Raw genomic sequence first — 23,918 nt, forward strand, 5'->3', positions numbered from 1 at the left:
ATCCTGAGTGTGTTGCAACCACTGGAACGAGGAAATCTGAGCTGCTGCTAATAGGGTTCCAGCAGCTGAGTCCTCTTTTGGCCCAGCTTCCCATCCATGATCACAGGGCTCGATTCTTGCTTGTGCCCTGTTGTTTGGTTTCTGTTAAAGGATTTTTCACTGGGTGAAAGACAAATCATGGACTGACATTTTCTTCCTTTTGAAGGTGCGGTGTCAGAGCTGGATAGGGATCTTAAAGAAAGATCTGAATGTTCAGCCATCATTCCTAGGTGGACCCTGCGGTCCAGAAGAGGGAAGGCTGCTGGGGCAAAGTTATGCAGTGGTTTCTGACCGTCTCCCCTTGGATGAATACCCCTCTTTTCGGCTTCGCGTGTTCAGTAGATCTCGAAGCAGCAGTTCTTTCGGTCTTTAATTCACATCCCCCCTTCTTACAGCCTCACTCACAGACATTTTAACCTTATAAAAGATTTCAATTGGTTCTTATCCTTCTCCGTAATATCTCCCAAACAAAGCCCTTCATGGATTGCTTGACAAAATGAGTATCGGAGGAAAGAAAAGAGCTGGTAGACCTGAGGGATGGGAATAGTTGGAACTTTTGGGGGATTGTGGGCACATGGCAGCACAGCCCACTTAGCCCAACGGATGTCAAGGACCAACTGCGGAATGTCTATCATTTCAAGGCCATAAGGAAAACACTGGACATCTGATTTCAACGCACATTCTTCCACTGACTAAACAAAATATGAAGGCTCCCAACATGAGGTGCTGGGCTGGCTGCAGACATAGGTTGTCCTTTCTTTCGTCTAAGAAGGTCAGATTTCTATGCTATAGAACCTGGGTCCTAGACCCGAATCCAAGTTGAAAGCTACCTCTAACCAAGACTCATCTGGAGCAGAATTTTACAGATACAGGAATGAGGGTTCAGATGCTGGGTGGTCAAAGAGAATGATAACCATCCCACGCAGATGGGAGAATTTATTTTCATGAAAACGCCAAGGCTGGCATTGGATATGGACAGTGGCAGAGACCCCAGCACCCAGGAGATACATGAGAATCCTGCAGGTCAGAGGAGAGCAAGAGGAAACCTTCTGAGAACCACTCGTGTCCTCCCCGCCAAATTCACGGAAAAGAGAGGGACCTGGAACATCCAGATTGCACATCATGATCAGGTGAAACTATCATGACAGGACTAGCCCCTTGTAATGAGAAAAATGCACCATATGCAACATGTTGGAAGCTGTGGAACAGACCCAGGGACACACTTTTATGTGGAATTGTAGCTCACGTAATGGATCTTGGCATGAAGATAACGCAACTGATCATCATTACTTTGTGTGTTGGTGTGTGTGTTTTGGTGGTGGAGCAGAGCTGGATGCAGGGCCTTAAAAATTAGGGATAATTCTCCTCTCTGGGATTAAATCTCTTTTTTCAAAATTCTTTTCATCATTAAAAGATGGGGAAATTCAGAATTCTAAGAGAAAACTTAGACTAGTCTCTCCCTGGTCAAAAGGTTCCCTTTATTACTTATTAAAATTCCCTTTTTTAAAAAAAATTTTTATTTATTTATTTATGGCTGTGTTGGGTCTTTGTTTCTGTGCGAGGGCTTTCTCCAGTTGCGGTGAGTGGGGGCCACTCTTCATCGCGGTGCGCGGGCCTCTCACTATCGCGGCCTCTCTTGTTGCGGAGCACAGGCTCCAGATGCACAGGCTCAGTAGTTGTGGCTCACGGGCTTAGTTGCTCCGCGGCATGTGGGATCTTCCCAGACCAGGGCTCGAACCCGTGTCCCCTGCATTGGCAGGCAGATTCTTAACCACTGCACCACCAGGGAAGCCCTAAAATTCCCTTTGTCAAATCTAGTGGAATGCTACTCAACATTCAGTTCAGATATTAACTCTATATGTTTAACAGGAGGAATAGATGGGGCTTTGGCATTCTCAGTGATGGAGCTGGGGACACAAATTTCTCCTGCGACCACATAGCTGATCTTTTGCAGGGGCAACTGGGCAACTGTTCTGATAGTTGGGAGATGTTCTGACTCATTTGATTTTCTTCCTTGGGGCAGAAATTATGGTTATAAACAATTATATCTCTTAACTTATTTGGGAGCAGGGAAGGACAGCTTACTCCATAAACATTATCATGATATCATGCAAGCACAATTTCTAAACAAAGACTTTAAACAGGTAAGTTACAGGTCTGACCTATTCTCCTCCTTGGTGCGACGATGAAGCCCATTTTCTGTAAAGGGGACTTGCAGTTTGCCTAGATTGCTTAATAACAATATAAAAATTCATGTTCCACTTGTTTTCCAGAAGAAAGATAATTACATGGTGATGTTAACGACTCTTGATCTCCAAAAGGGCATTTTTTTTTTGGCTTGTCTTCTTTGTTTGGATATGAAAGTAGTGGGGAATAAGACAGACATTCAAACATCAAATGTGTGATTTCTAGCCCTCCTGTAACTCTTTCATTTTTGGAAATACGATCAACAGACTGGCAATCCTGAAGCTCTCTCAATACCAAACGCAAATGCTAGAGGAAATATTTATTAGAAACCTTTTAAATTCAAAGATGAAATTGTAAGAAAGCAAGGATATTCTTCTAAAAGCACCAAAAATGTGGGCACATGGAACCAGGACACTAAGAAGGTCCTAGAGTCACCAGCATCTCTGGGGCATCTATTGATTGGAGAAGCCCAGGGCTTCAGCATTAACGGCTGTGTGTACATTGGGACAGAAGGCAGAGCCTTTGGCCTTTGCATGATGAGGATCAGATCAGAGAACCCAACGTACATCAGAGGCACACGATGGTGTATACCCTCAAGAAGAGGATGAATGGTATCATCTCAGGTAAATACCACTCAGTTTGGTAATAAATTTCATGGAAACCCCTCGTCCCCCACCTTCATAGCCCCCTGGATAAGTCTCTCTTCCCTGTTAAGGCCATCTACCCCCCCCATTCTAGACAAATACAAAAGAGACCACCCAAATCGAAAACAATACATATTTCCCTTCTTTCCCTTTTGTCCAAGATTATGTAAATTTCCCACCTTTTTTTCATATATACATTTTCTAATATTTCACAAGGAACACAGATTTCTTTTTAAGAGAGAAAGAGTTCAGTTCTGTCACAAGAATCACTTTGTTTTCCTTCTTCCATGAGCCTCTCCCCCTCTGGACATGACAAAGGATGGTTTATGCTTGTTAAAATATAAAACTTGGCACCACTGAAGTTTCAAAAGGACAGAATTTCATTTGTCCTTTGTAGTTCCTCTTTTCTATCCCTTTTGGTACCATTTCATTAACTCCATGCTTTTTCCAAAAGTCACAGAGTATTATTCTTTGTTTTTGAAAAAACCAAACAAAACAAAACAAAGTGAAACCCAAAGCTAACAGCCCTTCGACAAAGAACAATAGGAAATGAATAGCCAAGGCTCCCAGAGATGATTATTATTATGAATCTTTGTAAGAAAATGTCATTGGGACTCAGCCATGGACTTGAATTCCTCTTCCCAATTTTATTGGCACTTATTGGGTCTGACAGTTTGATGAGAGAATTGCAGATTATTTAGAAGCTCTTCCGTCTCTGATAGGATCCAGTTTGATAAAAAGCGTTTATTGAGTGTTAGTTACAACCTCAGTTACTGTGAGGAGGAAGGAGAAAAATTAATTCGCTGCTTTTCCTCCAGGACGGGAGGAAAAGGGGAAATTCATGGAAGACATTTATCTTTTTATTCATTTTAACCAAGATTTAGTCCTCATTTATTTCTTACACAGCCAAAGAAAGAGAGGCACCAATGATTGCTACACAGAATTATTTAAACAGAGTTTCTCAGGCAGATGTGGGAAAACTGGGTGAAGATAATTGGGAAATTCTTCCTTGAGGATTAAACTGTGCCAGATCGTAAAGGAAGAAAGTGAAACTGTAGGTTAAAAGGGTCATCTCTATGGCTATGACATCAAAACCAAAAGTCAGAAGATGTACATTTATTTCCTTTCTTAAATGTCTCAATTTTTTAAAAAAACATTTTAATTCCCAGCTTAAAAAATAAAAGTACCTGTGGAAAAGTGCATGTGATCCATTGTCATTGCTTGTGTTTGAATTCCAGCTCCATCCCTTCCAAGCTATGTGGCTTTGGACATGTTAGTTAATCTTTCCAAGCACTTTTCAAAAAGGAGCCATGAAAGAGTATGTTTTATTCTAGGAGAGACAAGAAATTTAATGGATTAATGTAGATTTCCTTGGGTGGAGATGCGTCTGATGAAGCAGGTGGGGTTTAGGCCTTAAATGGTGCTTTTTGACCATGGGAAGCAGCACAGGGATTCTAGGTTAGGGAATCACTTGATCACATACATGATTTCGGAAAGATCATTTCTGCAAAACTGAGGAGACTTGACCAAAAGAGAGGTGATGCTAGAGAATGCTGTAGTTGGGAAGGTCTCATAGCAATTCAGCCAGAGGATGAGAGGATGATGGGAAATTTGGTACTTTCTCAATTGAATTCCATCCTCACTACCTTTCCCATCAAAGTCAATAAACAATGGGGTTGGGGAATGAGGGCTTATGTGGGGGGGTGAGAGGAACATTCAGACACATTATTGAAACGGTCCGATGATACTGGATTCGTTGTGCAAAAACACCCTTCTCTAGCTGGGATTCAAATTCATATTAAATTGGACAACAATCTAGATAATTTAGAGACCAGTCCTAGGCAAACGCATGCTAGCTGCTTTCATGCATTTCTTTTTCTTCCCCTGAAACACTTAGCAAACAAGCATTCATTGTGAATACGTTTCCAACTCTGATCAGTAATCAGTGAGAAGTTCTGAATCTTTCACTGCCAAGGGAATGTCAATGCATTATTAACAAACCAGAGCCAGAGCTTCAAGTCTGGGAGACAGTGGCGGGGGGGATGGTTGTTAGGGGTTAGGGAGGAGGAAGGAAGGAGTTTGCAATTAAAAAAGAGAGAGAGAAAGAGTCCCAGAAGGAGAACTGCGTGTAAGACCAACTTCAGAAGTCAACAGAGCACTTCCTGTGGCTCTCCATCCCACTGTAGTTTTCACACACAGAGAACAATATTCAGTAGTCGTTTTGATCAGTTGCTGAGGCTTCAAAATGTGCCTTTGAAACACGAGGCAGCATCTGGAGAAAATAACTTCCAGCGCACCCAAAGACCCCCCAGGCTGAAGGAACTCGGTTCTGGAGTCGGATGTCCTAACCTGCCACGTCACTGCCTTACTTGCTTCTCCGGGGTGAGCCTCCGTGAAGCATCTGACCTCGGATTCCCCAGAACACTGAGCCCATTTCAGCAGACTTCGTTGCACAGAGGAGAATTTGGTTTGTGTGTTTCTGCATCGGGCTTTCTGGATTTAATTAAGGGAAAATGAGGTGTCAGGTAAAAATTAAATTACTCTTTAGCACAACTCCAGTCTCCCTGTGTCCTCTCTTCCCCCCCACCTCACACTCACCTCCCGAATAACGCAGGGCTCCTTAGGGATCCCTTATGTAAATGAGGTAGGCAGCCCCAGGGCACTGAGGGAGAGCCATGGAGTCAATAGTAGCCCGTGTTCTTGGTCCATGATTTCTATGATGACATTACCACGCAGGGTCCTTGGTCTTCCTTAATCAATAGCAATTGATAAGAGGCCAGACAAGAAATTCAGACGAGGCTTTATTGGGGCCCCTGCTACAGCAGGAGGGAGTGAAAACAAGTAACAAGTTCCCTTGCTCACGTCCCGAGGGGGGGGTCCTTATATGGGGCGAGGGTAGGGATGGTCCAGGGGTCGGGCCGAGAGGTGGCTGAGGTGGTCTGCCCACCCCTTAGGTGGTGTTGTGTGCAGGGGGCATGCGTAGGACCCTGCTTTTGCTCCCGGCACCCTGTTTTTGCTCCCAGTTCTTCAGAAGTGGCAGTTGAGTTTTTGGTCTTTTTGTGTCTTGTCCATAATTTGCCCCAACTGTGCATGCATGCAGTTATTTTTAGGCCCTCATAGTCTCTTTGTATTTTGTTGCTCAAGGAGACGTTTGCCCAGGTGCAAGCTCTGCAGTAAAGAGTCCCAGGTCCCAGGTCCCAGTCTGTCCCAATGAGACCGTGTTCTCATGATCAAAGATAAAGGCCCAAACTCCAACCATCGCATCTGAGCTCTAGGTATCAAGATGGAAGAAGAGAAAATCAACTATACTTCAATTAAAAAAATAAATAATTTTTTTAAAAAGTAGGCTAAGTCAAAAAAAAAAAAAAAGAAATAAAAGAAAAAGAAAAATCTGTCGTACAAAGAAAGAAAAGACTATTAAAGCATAATTTAATAGGGGGAAAAGAAGATGGAAGAATAGACAAAAAAGAAAACGGGCAAAGGTCACATGCCAGCAATTGCTTAGAGACATTTCTTGGAAGTTGTTTCACTCACACATCATCGACCAGAATTTAAACATGTTATACAGAAATGTAAGGAAAAGTGGGAAGTGAAAGCCCAGCCAAAATCTGAGGTTTTCTTACTAAGGAAGAAAGAGAGAATAGAAACTGAGTTCTCTGCCATGGTTGAGCCTTTTGGCTGATCAACCAAAGTTATTTATTTGACCAAAATAATTGTGGAAACAGATATGATGCACAACACATTCACATCCCTCCCCAAGGGAGTAAAAGCAAAGTTTCAACTATTTGCTGCCTCCTAGCAAAGTGCAGAGTCTATAGCCCTCTACATCCATCTCCAGGTGCTGCTTCTGATAGTCTGGCAGTTAGGGGGAAAAGAAAAGGCAAGAAGAGCTAGACTTACCAGATATTAAGACCTATTATAATTCCAGCACAAGGATAGACGAACAGTTCAATAGGTCCAAAGAGAGCATGTAAAATAGACCTAAACATTTATGAGACTTTGTTATATGATTGAGGAGACGTTATAATTACATGGGGGGAAAGGTGGACTAATCAATAAATGTTTTGTAGATATATATCCCCGCCTCAAAAGTAAACCCAAGTTGCATGAAAACTCTAAAGGTGAAAATGTAAAACAATTTGATGAGAGAATGACATTGGTGGGGGGTGGTGAGGTGCTCAGAAAGGGTTTCTTCTTTTTATTATTAAAATTCATTGTTCAAGACTTGTGATTGCCAAGGGGGTGGGTGGGGGAGGGACAGAGTGGGAGGTTGGGATTAGCAGTTGCAAACTATTATCTATAGAATGGATAAACAACAAGGTCCTACTGTGTAGCCCAGGGAACTATAGTCAATATCCTGTGATAAACCATAATGGAAAACAATAGGAAAGAGAATATGTATATATATATATATATATATATATATATATATATATATATATATATATATGCATAATTGAATCGCTTTGCTGTACAGCAGAAATTAACACAACACTGTAAATCAACTATATTTCAATAACATAAAATTTTAAAATTTCATTGTTCATTTATTGCAAGAATTATTATTCTTTGTGGCAAGTTGAGATATTTAAAAAATATTAACTATGGGTGTTTTCAAGCATACACAAAATTAGAGATAATTGTATCATGAACTCCACTTACCATCACCTAATTTCAGTCTTTTAAAAACTTTGTTCTAGTTTTGTGTCCTCTATTCCTCCCTCCCCGCTTATTTTTTTTCCTTTTTGCTGGAGAATTTAAAACTAATTCTCAGACAATATATCATTTCACCTATAATGTGTTCAATGTGTTCCTAACAGAAAAGGGCTTTTTAAAAATAATTAACTATAGTACCACTTAGCACACCCAACAAAACTAATAACAATTCCTTAATGTCATCTAAAGCTCCATATATGTTGATTTTTCCCAAGTGTCTTTTTACAGTTTGTTCAGATCAGAATATAAAAAAAGCTCTAAATAATTACTGGGTATGTTTCTTAAGTCCCTTTTAATTTGTAACAGTTGCCTTTTCACACACCCTCTTTCTTTTTTTCCCCCTGCATGTTATTTGTTTTGAAGATGAAAACTAGGTCATTTGTCTTGCAGAATATTGCATCTTCTGGATTTGGCTGACTGCTTCCTGTCTCCCCCTTAGGTCTTGTAAACAGGTGGTTTGAGCTGGAATTTTGATGAGCTTCAGTTTTGGTTTTTGTTTGTTTTTTGTGTGTGCGTGTGAGTTTTGCAGAGGGCAAGAACAGTTCACAGGCTGTGCAGTGTGCTACACAATGCACCTTGGTCAATGCCCATTAGACATTTTGTGATGTTAAAATGGATTGTCCACCTTAATCCATCCATTAAGTTTTCACCGAATTTTGCCTAAAGATCGTCATGGCCATTGATGATAATCTCCTTAGACCCATTATTTTTCAGGTTCTGCAAAGTGACTATTTTCTAGTTCTATCATCCTTCTGCATTTATTAGCTTAATTCTTCTGTAAAGAAGAATTTCTTTATTGTCTATGTAGTTACTTTGAAGTTGGTTCTCACTGGAGAGGTAGAATGCGTGCATTGGTGCCTTATCAACCTCCAGAAGTGATCAATGAAATTTACTTGTTTGTATTATTAGGGACTCATGGATTTTTATGTATTTAACTGCTTTTTATTTTCTATAATCATTATTCATCTTGGTCCTCAAATTGTCCCCACTTTGACCAGAGAGCCCCTTCAAGTTGGTTCCTGTGTCCATTTCCCACTCTCCTTACACTTTGATAATTTCCTTGCTTTCAGGTCCAAGATGTTCCAAGATCATCTTTTACATTTTCAGCCCTGGATATGGAATCAGCAGTTTCTCAAGGGGGATATTTCCTGTTATTGAAAAATGATACTTGGAGAGAAGAATGAGTGTGCTAGGAAAGAAGGGATTTCTTAAACAGGAAATAAAAACTGACACAGGAAACTGTTGATACATTTGATTTTGTCAAATTTCATTATTTAAAATTTTTTCTTTTCTTTTTAAATAAAATAAATGAATTAACTTTAAGTTTAACAGCTTTCTGTGCTTCAGAAGATGCCAAAAGCAAAGGTAAAAATCAAGTCTCAGATTGGGAAAAGAATCTTTAACAAAGGAATATTATTCAGGGTGGACAAAGAACTCCTACAAATAAAAAGGGAGAAGGTAAACTCTCTATAAGAAAAAAGTCAAAGGACATTAACAAGGAATTAACAAAGATAAGGAGAACAAATTATCAGTAAACCTGTGAAAAAGTACTTTTCCTCACTGGTGATCAGGTAAATAAGTATTAAAACATCAATGATTTCATGCCCATCAGATTGGCAAAAATAATTTTAAGACTGACAAGGTCAAGTGTTTGGTAACATGTAAGGGGAAAATAAATCCAGGAATACAATTTTTAAAGTTCTAGAACAAATTCTTTGCAGTAGATCAGAAAACCAGGCAATCCAAACTTGGCTGAAAGTTCAAGGACTCTGAGAATAATGTCAAAAAGAAACCGAATTCCCCCAAAAAATTAAAATAAAGAAGCTGGGTAAGATGCAGACATAGAGAATGGACTTGAGGACACAGGGAGGGGGAAGGGTAAGCTGGGACAAAGTGAGAGAGTGGCATGGACATATATACACTACCAAATGTAAAATAGATAGCTAGTGGGAAGTAGCTGCATAGCACAGGGAGATCAGCTGGGTGCTTTGTGACCACCTAGAGGGATGGGATAGGGAGGGTGGGAGGGAGATGCAAGAGGGAGGGGATATGGGGATATATGTATATGTATAGCTGATTCACTTTGTTATACAGCAGAAACTAACACCACATTGTAAAGCAACTATACTCCAATAAAGATGTGAAAAAAAAGAAAAGAAGAAGCTGGGTGATTTCACTTAAAAGGTGAAAAGATTATATTAGTAACTGTGAAAACATGCAATCACAGTCAGTTTCTTCGCTCAGTTTCTATATTCTTTAGGTGACACCTTGAGTGACACTAGACTACCGTTTACTTCTTCATGAATTAAACCCACTACTTGATTCCACAGCAAATGATATTTAGACAGTCTTAATATGTTAAATGTGAATTACGGGTACTCAATTTTTAAAACCCATTTATAGGTAAAATAGTGATGACTTTTCAGTTACAGCATGAAATATGGATGCTTTAAACCATGACAATATAAAAGCAGTGACTAGGTGGTTGGAGGGTGGAAGTAAAGACAGGAGAGATGGCCAGCTGTAACATGGCGAAAGATTTATTTTACGTAATGATAAGAGGTCAAGAGATTGTGATTTGTTGTAAAGCTCAGATGATAATGAAGAGATGAATGAAAAATTAAAAATTTGTGGCTGGTAAGAATCAGAAGAGTAGGCAGCTGTTGCAAGGGGACTAAAATTTCATTTTCATAATAGGGAATTTGTAGGCACTTTCTAAAAACAATCAATCAAGAGAGAGAGGTTAAGACATTAGTTAGAGTTCAACAGAAATGGCAAAATTTGGTGATCTCTGGGCTTTGGCACTACAGGGGGAAAGGAGATTACTCATTTTCACTGTATACTCTCCAGTCCTAACTGAGTTTGTATAATCATGTCTGACTTGGGGGTAAGAAAATCTAGGTATATTTACTAAAAGAACTCAGAAGAAAAAGCATCAGAAACCTTTGTTCCTCAAAGGGCAGAGGAGGGCAAGAAGGTAGAGAATGTCAATGAAACTAGGGGTAGAGGGGAGAGAGGGTTGTGACCTCATGTCAGTCAGTTAACCTCTATGTGCCATTTCTTCATCTCTACAATGAGATAATAATAGCAAATTTACAGCATTATTACAAAGATGAATAAATATACAAGGAGGCTGATTATGCCTAGCACATAGCAGATCGTCAGTAAATATTGGTTCTTTCACTGAAGAATTATGGCCCACGATTCCTATTGTTCTGTTCTCCCCAGCCCTGGACACTCACTAAGCAGGTAGCTTGAATGGAAGGTGGAGGGTTAATGACGTGTGTCCCACGCTAACTTGTGCTGACTTTTCTCTGATCCTAACTCCCTGTGGTGTATCCACCTCTCCTATTCTGCTGGACTCCGGGATCCAGTTCTCCTCTCTTGCCCTGCTCGCCAAATAAAACCTGCTGTTTCTACCCACAGAAAATTTCAGTTGTCCAGCACAAACAAGGACACATCATTTTCTTGATGCCTTTGTACTATCTTAACATTAAAGCATTTCATATTAAATTTTATATTTTATGACACCCTTTCTTGATCATTTACTTCTGCCTTATTCACACGTGGGATTGCTTTTGTTGGTCCTCAGCTGGTCCCTTACCTCTTCTATCTGCCACGTTGGACTTTATAGTCCCTTTTTTTGCTCTTTGTCTATCTGAGAACCCCCCACCTGGCAGGTACCAGGAGAACCGAGCTCTTAGAGTGGCTGAATTAAAGACACCTAAGAAAGGCACGATGTGCACTTGAGGTGCTAGCTAGCTTTGCATTCCATTCCCCATATCAGAGTAGAGCGAGACCTATCTGGGTGATTTCACACACCGTCTTTTTTCTCTTTTGTATCCTCAAGGGCAACTGAAGACTGGCTCTACCAGCCTGTAAATCAGCAGCAGCTATAAAACACCTCTGTCCTCAGCAACGACATTCCCCCTTGTGGGATACTTTACAACCATGGAACATGCCCAAAATATTAATGACACAAATTCATTACTCTAAATGCACATTCTGATGGACACATCACAGAAGACGTGTGTGTGGACCAGGGTCTCTTTCCAGCTAACTTGGGGGAACAGACAGAGGAACAGATACGCCTCCACCATTAGATCTTTAATGAATGAGTTTGGTGAAGCCACCTCCCAGCATCCCAGCATCCCAAAAGGGCTTGAGTTACAGGGAGATTTGAAATCACAGAGACAGACTGGACCTCCCAGGTCAAGCCACTTGAATCACTTCACAAAAGAACACTGGCCAATTCATGCAAACCCTGTGCTGCTTCCATGTTTTATAAGTTTTCTGCTTCAACTGCTAAAACGTTTTAATTTTAACAATAATAGAGGATTTTAAAATTAAGGAATGGACCACTCACAATCTCATTTTTGCATGCTTCTCTTCCCAGTTCTTGCTGAGTTATGGAAATCAGCTCACGTCGTAATAACAGTGTCACAGATTGCACTTTGTTCTCCAGATGTTTCAATGGCTTAAGATCCCTAGGGCTGTTATTTTCAATTGTGACTGTAAATACTCAGAGGAGACTAGCCATGCATTTCTTGGAGTGTGAGCCGCCAGCAGAGGAAAGAGCAACCACTCCAAAATGCAACCCATACCCCCTGCTGTTGACGTGCTCTCTAATGTTGACTTAATGTAGAACACTATAATCTATAAATATCCTTTTCCAACACCTTGGGACTCAATGTGTTGACCTTGATGCCTGGACGATAAGAAAATTCTCGCCCTGCTCCTCACCTCAGGTCTCAGCTGGAACCAGTCGGTTGGTCCTGCTTGTATGGGTGCAGGGATATGATAACTCACTGGGGGAGACAGCTGGTGTGCAAGGATGCAGAATAAAGCAGGTTGGTTTTGCCAAGAGTCAATGTCACTAGAAGCGAACCAGACTGTCAGATTGCACCGTAAGATGCAAATGAGCCAAAAATGAGCATAGTTTTTTCATTAAAAGAAACAAGCTCTTGAAACCAGGCTGTGTATATAGGTCTTTGGCATGTGCAAACCACAAGGTCATCCATCCTGGACACTCTGAGTTGATCTAGCCTTTTATTAAAATGATTACTTTTTAGAACCCTCCTATCCACACACAGGAATTATGAATCCTGCATGACTAGGGCTGAAAGATACCTGTTACCTATTGATTTGCCTAAGAGCAGGGATGAAAAATAAAAGTTATTCTCTCTCGGGCTACATGTCCAGTATGAGTTGGCTGGGGACCCTACTCTATGTCATCACCCACAGTGGGCCCCCGGTCGATGGAGAGACATCAGGGGGACATCAGTGGTGGCCACAGAGGCAGAGGAGAGGGCACCATGCTCCAGTGTGCACTGGCTCCTCACACTTCCCAATGGAGGTATCCTGCATCACATCCCCTGGTACATCACTGCTTAAACTGAGTGCCATGGCCATACCTGAGGTTGAGGGTCTGGACAAAAGAGAGAATCTACATTTTCAATAGACTTAGTGACTTCCACAGGGACTCTCCACCTTCAAGACCACCTAAGAAAGAAGTCTCGTGAAAGTATGGGAAGGGTTGTTTATATAGCTTGGGGAAAATGGAGGGGTGACACACCTAACTTCTCAGATTGACTTAACCCATCACCTCCATGCCATTGCTTCGTTATCAGCCCTGCCCCGGCCAAAGGGGTATTTGATATGACTGACCTCATCTTCCGGTTGCTGGGTCCTCCTCGGTCACAGCCTACGAAGTGGGCAGCATTCCTGGAACAAGATCTGCCTGCCACGCCAGCACCCACAGACCTGTCCCACCGTCCACTCTGTGCAGATCCTTGAGTCAAAATCAGAGAATAAACAAAAGGAGACAAAGGGTTACCTTTCGCTCACCAGTCCCAGTGCTTACCAAGGGATCCCTTTATCCTTTTAAATGAGTTAAAAATTAGAAAACTGCGTACCTCCTAATCAGTTAATTAACTCGTTGATTCTTGTGGCTAGAGCTAGGTGTAGGCTTTAATCTCCGCTTAAAGAGGCTCTGAAACTATCGGGGAATTAAGTCCTGGGCGCGTGCAGGGAGATGACGGCTCTGCATTTGCTTCATAGGTTTATGAGGATTTAAGACTCACAGTTCAACTCTCAACCCAACTGGTTTTGCCTGACTTCCACTCCACTCTTCTTGCCCACCCCTCCTCAAACATACAGCCTTCCCTGGTTGATTTTTTAATAAAAAGGTATTTTCACGTGGACCCTGGATGGACTGCACTTGAATTAATTGGCTACGTCAGGCTGTAGAGGTCAAGCCCAGCATCCAGGACGCTTGCCGTCTGTAATCAGCAGGAACACAAATGCCAATTCTTTCATGAACTGTCTGACTTCCCCACTTGTTTTGGCCTTACTGATGACAGTTTTGCATGGAAGAGGGACCTTGTGTAAATCTCACAGCATGCCTGCATAGTCTATGAACTCAGTCATGTTGACCAATGGAAGAATAACTGATCAAAGCAGTTCAACAATGTTACTTTGATCAATTGACTCATCTGAACGGTAACTCCAAGCTCAAGATCCAACTGGTTGGCTGTACAGACACAGTTTTGCTCTTCACAGCTAAAGTGAAGTGGAAGGTGAGGATAATAATACGGGTCATTTGTTCCCAATTATTCAGAAAACAGATTCCACTCCCTGCTTGGCCTTAGCTGAGGAGATGGTGTCAAACGTCTTCCAGCAAGACCCAAAGAATTCCACCAATGTCACTGGCTTGTGACCCCGGGAGATATTATTCAACTCTGAGCGGAGTCGTGCAAAACCTGGGCTGACGGAATGAACAGAATGTGTGTGATTAGTTTAAGAGAATGATTTCTTGCACAGAATATCATTATCCACAATTTTCAGACCTTTGCAAATAGCACTTATGGTCATTGTGAGCCCATTAAAATGCTTTTTAGGCATGAGGCTGAGCTAAAAAGTAGTCATTGCTGCAAATCCCAGTGACGAGCTGAAGGCATTACTACGCAAATTACAGGCTTTGGCAAACTATTTGCTCAGAATCCTTCTAACACTGGTGGTGGAACAGAACTTCAGGAGCTTTCGCTTAATTATGATTAAAGCAAATTCCTTCGTGAAATGAGGTTGTGATGGTGGAGAATGTGTTGTTTTTGTTTGAACAAGGAAAAAGAGCTCGAAAGCTTTATTGATTCAGTAAATAAAGGAAAGTAAATACAGAAGTCAGTGATACGACACTTCTAGTTAGAGAGCCGAAAGGATTCATTATGCTGCTGACTTATCTTTTCAAGTTCTCTCTTTAAGGATTACTGAGGAAGGAAGGGAAAAACCAAAAATTCCTCTTATTTAATGAATTAGGCAAAAGGTGACTATAAATTGAATTTTTATTAAGAGCAATTAATTTCATCCTGCTAAAAAGTCAATTGAGTCCAAATGTGTGACATCATTTATAAGCACATATTCTCAAACAATTGGGGGAAAATGTTACTTTTGGCATCATTTTAGACTTGGACATATTGAATTGTGCTATTAGTCACCATTCTAGAAGTCCAGCGACCGCTTGAGAACACTGACTTAGAAATGGAAAAAATAAAACACAGCACACCATGAACGGAAAGCGCTCAGCCCCAGGCAGGACAGCACATGGGGTTTGGGATTTGAAAATCTCTGGTGTGTTTCCTAACTAGTTCTCACTAACTTGTCCAAGGACATGGCAGTGACTTCCCACATTTGAAGTGTAAAGACCACATTAGCCTCTGGTCACGCTCATTTTGTGGAAAGCATAATAAATGCTTCTGATTCATCAAACGAGAAAGTAAGAATGAGATACACATTTTCCCCACATTTCCCGTAGTCACACAACCAAGATGGCATCTGAGCCACAAAGAAGCACAAGTGAGTGTCCATCACCATTTGGCTTAAACTCAGTCTTTCCCCTTGGCACTGTTTTGGTGCCACCTGGCCCAGCCCAGATCGTCTGTGATGGCTCCCGGTGCAGAAGAAGGTCGAACAGGGTGAGTGGGGTCTTCCTGAGATCAGGTCTTATCCAGGATGTAGGGATTCCTGGTCCCAGCACATCTGGTCCACCATGGAGCCTCAGGACCATCGTCCTGAGCAAAGCTCACCTCATGTCCACTTTCCATTTCCTGGTCATGCCTCATGTGATGGGGTCCACAGAAGAAAAGGTGGTGCTTGCCTTGGTTGAGGCTTCATCTGGGCTTCAAAACCAGTCTACACCTTGGCTGATGGTCTCTGTGGCTCCAGACTCCTCATAATCCATACTCAAACATCTTTACTTCTGATTTATTGGGATGCTCATGCATTCCCATCAGCTGGATATGTGGTTGGTGCCATCCTTCCATAATGTCTCTTCATTGTTCCAAGTGCCTGAGATCTTGTGGAAGAAGAAAGCCATCTTCTCTTGGACCCTCTCTCCATCACATTAGCTACTCTCAAGGGCCAGAGGCTCTCCCAATTCTTTTGAAAATCAACCCTCCTTTTAGCCTTGCCACCAAGCCCTGTTACCTGTTGGGGAAAAGTTCTGAGCTGAGTGTATTTGCAGAAGAAAGGTAACCAACACAAGAGCAAAAAGACAAGTTCATCAGCTACTAAATTTCCACACGAACGTGAGTCTACTTCTGGACTTTCAACTCTCGTCTACTACTTGTCTGTCTATTCATGCACCAGTGTCACATTATTTTAGAGGATTTGTAGTGTATTTTATTGCCTGGCAGAGATAATTCCCCTTCAAGTGCTTTTCTTTTTTTTTTTTTTTAAATTTATTTATATATTTATTTATGGCTGTGTTGGGTCGTTTCTGTGCGAGGGCCTTCTCTAGTCGCGGCAAGCGGGGGCCACTCTTCATCGCGGTGCACGGGCCTCTCACTATCGCGGCCTCTCCTGTTGCGGAGCACAGGCTCCAGACGCGCAGGCTCAGTAATTGTGGCTCACGGGCCCAGTTGCTCCGCTGCACGTGGGATCTTCCCAGACCAGGGCTCGAACCCGTGTCCCCTGCATTGGCAGGCAGACTCTCAACCACTGCGCCACCAGGGAAGCCCTCAAGTGCTTTTCTTAGTTGTTGTTTTTTCTGGCTTTGGTTGCAAGATTGCTTTGCATAGGAACCTTAGAATCAGCTGTCCAGCTCCATTAAAAACAGCCTGTTGGCATTTTTATTTAGAGGATCTGACTCTTTATTGCATTCTATCCCAACATTTCCAGCCTTATTTCTCTCTCTGCTGTCAAATGTAAGACATGTATTCGTTTCTTAAGGCTGCAGTAACAAATTGTTACAGAAAGTGGGGTCCGGCAGCTCACTGCTCTAAAGCCAATAAAGAGGCACAGTTGGTGGAAAGTTTGCTTTATTTTGGAGGCTGGCAACTGGGGGTGGGTGGACTCATGTACAAAGGCCGACTCTCCCAATGACAATCAGTGGGCAAGAGCTTTTAAAGGGGAGTTTCAGGGGTGTATAGCTGGAGGGAGGGGACTACATGTAGAACAGCACAGTCAGTTCCGACTGTCGTCTTGAAATCGGTCACACGGTGGTCTGATCAGCGTCATCTTGATTGTTTTAAGTACAGTTAGTCTGCAATTCCAGGGTCGATTCTTTCCCGTTTCCTTGAGGAAAATTCTCGGAATTGTGGCAGCTCATGTCATGGCTACAGCCTGGTCACCATATAGTTAACTTCTTCCACCTGGTGGGGTTTCAGTGTCTCTAAGTCAGCTCCCAGTAGATGGCTCAGAATATTACCTATAGCCCTTGAGGAGGAACTAAAGGTCCTTGACTTTGCTTAATGACTAACCTATTATTATTTTGTCCTGTTGGACTGCTTTCCTTTGCTTCTGCATTTTCTCACTTCTCTGATTCAATTTACTCTTTTGCTAAAGTTTTTCTACAGAGAAAAGGCAGGCGGAGGGCATGGAGGTGTGGGGAGGACCACAGGGTCCGGCTCCCTTTTAAAAGGACCACAAATTATGTGGCTAAAGACAACAGAAATTTCTTCTCTCCCAGTTCTGGAGTCTAGAAGTCTGGAATCAAGGGGTCAACAGGGCCATGCTCCCTCTGAAGGCTCCAGAAAAGAATCATTTTTTGCTTCCTCCTAGATTCTGGGGGTGGTTGGCCATCCTTGGCATTCCTTGGCTTGTGGCTACATCACTGCCATTTCCGCCCCCCCCCCCCACCACTCCCCGGCCATATGGCACTCTCCTTGTGAGTATGGCTGTCTGTGTCCTTACCTGGCTTTCTTATAAGGACACTGGTCACGGTGTTTAGGGCCCACCTTCATCTGGTATGGCTTCATCTTAACTAATTACATCTGCAAGGTTCTGGGTGGGCATGATTCTGGGGGGTACACTATACAACTCAGTAAAGGAATGTTTTTATACACAGGAAGATGTGTGTGGAGACCTAAATACTCCAGGCCAACAGGACCCACAAATGATAACTATTATCTTGGGAAAGCCTTCCCCATGGTTTTGTTCCTACCTGCAGCCATCCTTCTATGGCACTGGCTCTGTTCATAGTCAACTTCTATGGCAAACAACGCTCTCTCAACCCCTCTTTCCCTCAGTCACGCTCTTGTAACTCTCTTCCTTCTATATAATAGCTGTCTCCACAGTTCCCTGCATCTGTCCTCTTGAACGTCACCTAAAAGCTCCTTTGACTCCGTTGAAGTCTTCGTGAGGGTAAAATGTGTAACGCATGCTTTTACGTTTTGCACATTTAAGCAATCTGCCCTGGGACACCATTGGTATCTTTTGTTTCCTTCTTATTACTCATCCAGAAAATGTGTCATTCTATGCCCAAAGTACATTTTCCAGAGCTGCTTGGACCATTTTATTTTTAGCATCAACACACAAGTCACAACCTCATGGCCCACGGGCCAAATTAGAGAGGTACAACTTTAGAAAAGAACATTGATTTGGCTGTTCTTTGATAAGACTTTAACGTTCTAGTTTACCCAGCCCTCATCACTTCCCATTTCTTGGTACCCATGGTGTATCCTGCTTCACACATCTATATGCCCACTCTCAGAGACACTTGAGTTTGCAGACCCATTTTAGAGGCTCGGGCTGTGTGTTAGGCCCATCTTTGCCTAGGAGCTGTCTGTGGTGCACCAGGAGCCCAATACTTTCTTGGCTATGTTTTTGTAATTCTTGGATATGTATGTTAAAATCATTTGCCTTTATGGTGGGGTAGGGGTATTATTTTCTCTCACTGATTTATAAAAATTTGTTTTGTATGTTAATTTGCTCTTTGTATGGTAAAACTTTGCCCCTTGTTCAACATTTGCCATTCAATTACTTCTATACAGAAAAGTTACATAGTTTCCTTTAATTGTCAATTTTCTTTTATGGCTATTGATTTTAGTACCATAATAATAAACTAAAGATTTTTTTTAATGCCTCATTGAAATTGGGACTGAACATGCATAACATGTATAGATTAATTTTAAGAAAATTATGAGAACTCACTATATTCAAACTAGTCTATGTATTTTTTAAATTTTTGCCACACTTGTAAATGGAGTACTTTACATATACTGTAGTTTACAATCATCTTTCATTGTTACAAAAGCACATGTATACATTTAAGAAAATTATAAAATACAGAGAACAAAACAAAGAGTATGAAAACATTGTATCCCACTACTCACAGAATGCCCTTTTAACAATGTAGTAGTTCAGATCCTTTTATAATTTTTTTATAATTTTTATACCAAAGTGAGTTCACATGGTATATACTGCTTTGTAACTTTTTTTTGTTAATATTATTTATCTTTCCATTTCAATAATTTTTTTGTCTTATCTAATGGCTAGGCTACAATAAACTTCCCCTGATTGTTCACAAAAGCCTTTTTTTTTTTTTAAATAAATTTATTTATTTGTTTATTTATTTATTTTTGGCTGTGTTGGGGCTTCGTTTCTGTGCAAGGGCTTTCTCTAGTTGCGGCAAGCAGGGTCCACTCTTCATCGCGGTGCACGGGCCTCTCACTATCGTGGCCTCTCTTGTTGCAGAACACGGGCTCCAGACGCGCAGGCTCAGTAGTTGTGGCTCACGGGCCCAGTTGCTCCGCGGCATGTGGGATCTTCCCAGACCAGGGCTCGAACCCGTGTCCCCTGCATTGGCGGGCGGATTCTCAACCACTGCACCACCAGGGAAGCCCACAAAAGTCTTTTTAGCTGTTTTTTTTTTCCAAATCATATCCAATCCAGGACTACACTTCACATTTGCCTCATTTCTTTTTTTGTTTTGTTTTGTTTAATTCTGTTGATTGGTTGGTTGGCTGATTGATTGCCTGTTATTTCTTTTAAGTCTCTTTCAAATAGCACTGGCTTGGTTTGAAATATCAGGCCAATCATCCTCCAGAATGTCCTTCTTTCTGGAATCAGTTACTTATTCATTGTGTTTTTTAGCTTGTTCCTCTAGCCCATATATATCCTGTAAAATGGAGTAAAATCTAGTCTTGATGTATTCAAGTCAAATATTTTGTCATAGAATGTAATCATTCACATCGGGGATGTGTGACTCATGTTGAATTACATCAGAAGATACATGTGTTATCTGGTTGTCCCCTCTTTTGTGATGCTAAGACAGGACAAGTTCATTCTTTGTCAGGCTATGCACCAAGGTGAAGCTGGCCTCATGAACTGAATTGGCAAACTTTCTGTCTTTTCCTAGGACAGTTTAAATGGTATGAGAATCCTCTCTTTCTTGAAGGCTCAAAAAACTCACCCCAAAACCACCTGGGCCTGGGGTTTTAATCACTGATTATCTAGAAGCTTTCCTAAATTATTTCACTATTAGTGGTCAACTCCAGTTTTCAATGTCTTTTTTAGTTCATTTTTGTCATTTATATATTTCAGATATATTCTTTCTACTGCTTGACACTATGCTGTATTCATAGATTTTTGCCTGTTTAATGTCTATATTTTAGAATTTATTAAATTTTTCTTTGCAGCCTAGTATATTAATTACTTTTATAAGTGTTTGATGGATTTTTGGAAAGAATTGTATTCTATTGGGTGTAAATTTGATATATAAACATGTTTGATAAAATAACCTTATTAATTACATTATTCAAATCTTCTATGTCATTATGTATTTTTAATCCAATTGTTTAGTCTAATGATCACAGCTCTGCTTTTGATCATACATATTTATTTGTATATCTAATAATAATTTCTATTTTTATATTTCAATTTTAGGTCACTTGAACTATATAGGCTCATAACTATGATTGCCTTATTGTGGATTATTTCTTCCTTCCTTTTTTAAAAATATAATTTTGTTATAAATTCTGTTGTTCCTGATGTTAGTTTTGCCAACCTATTTTTCTCTGTTTCTTTTCTCCTTTCTTCTTTCCTTCCTTCCTTCCTTCCTTCCCTTCTCTCTTTTTTCAAATTTTTAATTTAAAATTTCTTTATAAAATATAAAGTTTAGTTTATACTATGAAGGCAATTCTTCTCATTTTTGTTCTTCTGACTTACTATTTTTCCCTTGTGCTTTTTGAAATTAAAATTTAATTTTTGCATCTAATATGAGAAATTTTTATGTTAATATGGATGTTTAATTCATCTATATTTAATGTTACAAATACCATAATTTCTTCTATTATTTTATTTTATGCTTTCCGCTTTTTACGTTCCTTTTTTCTATGTTGCTCATTTTCTTTCTTATGTACTTTTTTCCCCCCTAGTATAATGTTTTTCAAAGAAACTTGAGCAAAATAATAGTTTGAGGGGAGGTTAATGGATGCTCTGGGGAAGAAAGTACATAACACATTCCATGATTAAACAAGGCAGGGAAACCTTTAGGGATTGTTTGGGGGGAACCACAATAAACATTTAAAATGTAGAGTTTCTAAGAATCTCAGCTATTTAAAACAATCTGTTTAACTATGTTTAATCGAATTTCACAACCTTATTTGAACTGAGAACATATTTATCATAATATATCTAGTGACATGCTAGGGAGCTGTAGTTTGTGGGTCATCAGTTTGGGAAATGCACTCCTAATGATGTGGAACCCATATCTCCTACTTTAGGAAATCATTGTTCACCTTTGAGTGTTTTAACACTACATATTGAACCTATTTTTCCAACCCTCCTTTTGAGCTGATCTTCTGCTTTGTGTGTCTTTTCATCTGGACTCTTCAACTGATTCTTTGAATTTACTGCTGCTCATGACCTGGTTTCATGGTGAAATTCTACCACCATTAGAGTTCGCCAACTGAGACATTTTATTATCCAATGATTAAATTGAGCTATTGCAAGAGAAATCTATAGTGACAACTATAGCTTGGCCTCCGGTAGATGTTCAGATCACTATGGGTAGGAAAGAACATCTAACAGATGGTAAGAGAAACACAGAGGATCTGAAACCTTCATGAAGATGGATGGGAAATTATCACCTAAGACGTGGAGCTCGGCTTTAAAGGGACCAACATCACCATATTAAGCTGGCACTTTTATTCCAAGGAGTTCAAAGAACTTTAAAGCCTCCATGACAAAAGTATTTTATTACAGCCAAAAATGAACATATTTGGCTTTGAAACAAACATCGATGTTTTGATGGTTTCCTAGTTTTCAAAGAAGCAGATGGTTTGTGAACGGAAACTGGTTGCAAGTAAGGAGAACAGGGTTCTTCCTGGTAACCCTCTTACACATCTCCTCATGCGTGTTTGAGAGCTTCTCTTGGCGAGTATTGGTTGCAGCCCATTAGAGGACTGTGAAATAAATCTAGCAAGTCACTACCAAAATTTTTTAAGAAACATGATAAAGTAATATAAAAAATGTAAAGGTGCCTCACATGTAATTAAGGGCAATGAATGTTGTATGAAATGATGTCTTACTTTATTTACAAATGTATATGTATATATGTACTGGGTTGTCCTGTAAAAGGTACTTTCTACTGTGGGTTCTTTAAAAAGCAGTTTGCAATACACTCCACTGACGGTAGTTACCTAGCGATGGATTTGATGAGTCATATATTGCGTTTGAATTTAACTTCACAAAGTGTAGCAAGCTTTTCTCTGCAGTGAGGGGATCAACTTACACTGTCATCAGCCCCATCTGAGAATCTGAATATTCATCAACACTTTTTTTTTTCAGAAGTGCTATTTTTTCCAAGCTAAGAGGCATAAAGCAGTTTGCCATGTTCACTTTTTGATTGCTTGAAAAGTTGAAATTTTCATGGAACTAGTGGCCATTTGAGCTTCCTATTCATTGATTTATTTGTTCACATCTTTTGTCTACTTTTGCATGTTTTTGTCCTTTCCTTCTTGGCTGATAGGAGTTTAAAAATATATCCTGGATGCTTCATGAGTTAGATACACTGCTAATATTTTTTTTTTCATTAGGAAATGCAATACTTGATGGTGTATGGAAATTCAGAGACCTTAATATTTAATATGGTCAAATTTATCAACCCTTTCCTTATGATCTGTGCTTTTTGGGTCTTGTTTAGGAAATTCTTCCCTCTTCCAAGTTCATAAAAGCATACTTCTATGTATTCTTCTCACAGTTTTCAGGTTTTGCTTTACAGATTTATGTCTTTATTCCATCTGGAGAGGGTTTCTGTGCTTTTGTGTGAGGCAGGGGTCTACTTTTTTTCAGTATGGATATAGCCAATTTTCTCAACAACACTTAGTAAGTCATTCATTCTTTTAAAAAAAATTTTTAATTTATTTATCTTTGGCTGCACTGGGTCTTCGTTGCTGTGCGTGGGCTTTCTCTAGTTGCGACGAGCGGGGGCTACTCTTCGTTGTGGTGCGCAGGCTTCTCATTGCTGTGGCTTCTCTTGCTGCGGAGCAAGGGCTCTAGGCGCATGGGCTTCAGTAGTTGTGGCACATGGGCTCAGTAGTTGTGGCTAGCGGGTTCTAGAGCGCAGGGTCAGTAGCTATGGTGCACGGGCTTAGTTGCTCCACGGTATGTGGGATCTTCCCGGACCAGGGCTTGAACACGTGTCCCCTGCATTGGCAAGCGGATTCTTAACCACTGTGCCACCAGGGAAGCCCAAGTCATTCATTCTTTACTCAGTCGTAAAGAGACCTTTCTCATACACCATGCTCCCAGATATACGTAGCTCTGTTTTTGTTATAAAAATGATTGATGCCTTACAAAGCTGATCTTATTTGCTGTTAGACACTCTCCGATAACTCCTTGAAACAGCTGAGAGGAAATGATTTTGTAGCCTTGTGTCAATGTTGGAAGGGTTTCCCATTAGCGAGAAACAGGAAATGCAGGTTACACACATGAAATAACATTAAACTATATTGGTGTCTTCTAGTGGGAAGCATTCTGTTATGAACCAGTGATAAAGATACAAATATGATTGTTCCCCTTGAATGACAGGAAGGTCTTCAAGGAAGTTATGGG

At 40.7% G+C, this 23,918-nt stretch overlaps 1 long non-coding RNA gene across 2 annotated transcripts in view; it reads right to left on the reverse strand.

Moving 5' to 3' along the window:
• Nucleotides 1–1,550: 1,550 nt before the first annotated feature.
• LOC309618901 overlaps nucleotides 1,551–23,918 on the reverse strand; it is a 170,087-nt gene continuing 147,719 nt past the window's right edge. For both annotated transcript variants that reach the window (XR_014238673.1, XR_014238674.1), the window contains exons 4-5: nucleotides 13,254–13,377; nucleotides 1,551–4,200 (exon numbers count right to left, since the gene is read on the reverse strand). This is a non-coding gene — a long non-coding RNA (uncharacterized lncRNA). The remainder of the gene's footprint in view (nucleotides 4,201–13,253; nucleotides 13,378–23,918) is intronic.

Source organism: Balaenoptera borealis, assembly GCF_965194805.1.
Source record: "Balaenoptera borealis genome assembly, chromosome: 20".
In the NCBI taxonomy this organism is placed as follows: domain Eukaryota; kingdom Metazoa; phylum Chordata; class Mammalia; order Artiodactyla; family Balaenopteridae; genus Balaenoptera; species Balaenoptera borealis.